Source organism: Daucus carota, chromosome 9, assembly GCF_001625215.2.
Source record: "Daucus carota subsp. sativus chromosome 9, DH1 v3.0, whole genome shotgun sequence".
Classification (NCBI taxonomy): domain Eukaryota; kingdom Viridiplantae; phylum Streptophyta; class Magnoliopsida; order Apiales; family Apiaceae; genus Daucus; species Daucus carota.
In genome coordinates this window covers 14644910-14646833 of record NC_030389.2, presented here as the reverse complement: position 1 = coordinate 14646833, position 1924 = coordinate 14644910, and positions in this window count along the sequence as shown.

Sequence of the window (1924 nt, the reverse complement as noted above, 5' to 3'; positions counted from 1 at the left end):
CAATGTATCAGAGTTTAGAGAGGACCAGAAATCATCCCTAATTCGTTTACAAGCCTTGTAAATGTTGCTTCAGCCAGAGGTTTGGTGAAGATATCTGCCAACTGCTGATCTGTTGGAACAAAGTGAAGTTCTACTGTTCCTTCCATCACATGTTCTCTGATAAAATGATACCTTATGCTGATATGCTTGGTCATGGAATGCTGTACTGGATTTCCTGTCATAGCAATAGCACTTTGGTTATCACAATAAATAGGAATTTGAGTCAGAGTTAACCCATAATCCAGTAGTTGATTCTTCATCCATAAGATCTGAGCACAGCAGCTTCCTGCAGCAATATACTCTGCTTCTGCAGTGGATGTGGAGATAGATTTTTGTTTCTTACTGAACCAAGAAACTAATCTTCCTCCTAGAAATTGACAGCTCCCATTTGTACTTTTTCTGTCTATTTTGCATCCTGCAAAATCTGCATCAGAGTAACCAATCAGTGTAAAGTCTGATTCTCTGGGATACCAGAGTCCCATCTCAACTGTTCCTTTGAGATATTTGAAAATCCTTTTGACTGCTACAAGGTGTGGTTCTCTTGGATCTGCTTGAAATCTTGCACAGAGACAGGTTGCAAACATGATATCAGGTCTACTAGCAGTCAGATATAAAAGTGAGCCTATCATACCTCTATAGTTAGTGATTTCTACTGGTGAACCAGTATCTTTATCTAACTTAGTGGCAGTTGCCATTGGAGTGGTAGCAGCTGAGCTATCCTGCATGCCAAATTTCTTTAGCAGGTTCCTGGTATATTTAGACTGATTAATAAAAATACCTTCATCAGTCTGTTTGACTTGAAGTCCCAAAAAATAGCTCATTTCTCCCATCATGCTCATCTGATATCTGGACTGCATAAGCTTTGAGAATCTCTCACAGAGTTTAGAATTAGTTGACCCAAAAATAATATCATCTACATAGACTTGAACTAATAGCAGATCATTACCATGGTTGAGATAAAATAGAGTTTTATCAATCGTACCTCTGTTGAAACCACTGTCCAAAAGAAATTGAGCCAGAGTTTCATACCATGCTCTTGGTGCTTGCTTTAGTCCATACAGTGCTTTATCCAATCTGTAGACATAATCTGGAAATTTTGTGTCCACAAATCCTGGAGGTTGTTCAACATATACCTCTTCCTCCAGCTCCCCATTGAGAAAAGCACTCTTTACATCCATCTGAAACACTTTGAATTTCTTATGTGCTGCATAAGCCAAGAAAATTCTGATTGCTTCCAATCTGGCAACTGGGGCAAAGGTCTCATCATAGTCAATTCCTTCTTGTTGAGAATATCCCTTAGCTACCAGTCTGGCTTTATTTCTTGTGATTACACCATCACTGTCTGTTTTGTTCCTAAAAACCCACTTAGTACCAACAATTGATCTGTTCTTTGGTCTTGGTACAAGTGTCCAGACTTTATTTCTCTCAAATTCATTTAACTCCTCCTGCATTGCTGTTACCCAGTCTGCATCCTTTAAAGCTTCTTCCACTTTCTTTGGTTCTGTCTGAGATAAAAATGAATGGAATAAACACTCATTTGCTGTTGCAGTTCTGGTTTGGACTCCAGCATCTGGATCCCCAATAATCAGATCTGGTGTATGAGACTTTGTCCATTTTCTTTCATGTGGCAGTTGATTCCTGGAACTAGATCCTCCCCCATAATCCATGCCAGTATCATTTCGGTTCTCTGATGCCTCTCCCCCATTATTCATGCTATCTCCATGAGCATTCTGAGTTTCTGATGCTCCCCCTGAAGATGTGTTCTCCTGATTCTCTGATGCAGAGTGATCAGAGTTTGAGGAGTCAGAATCAGAGTTTGTGTTTTCTGCCGAGTCTGCAACATTTTCATCCAGATTTTCATCTTGAAAGTGCTCCCCCTCAACAT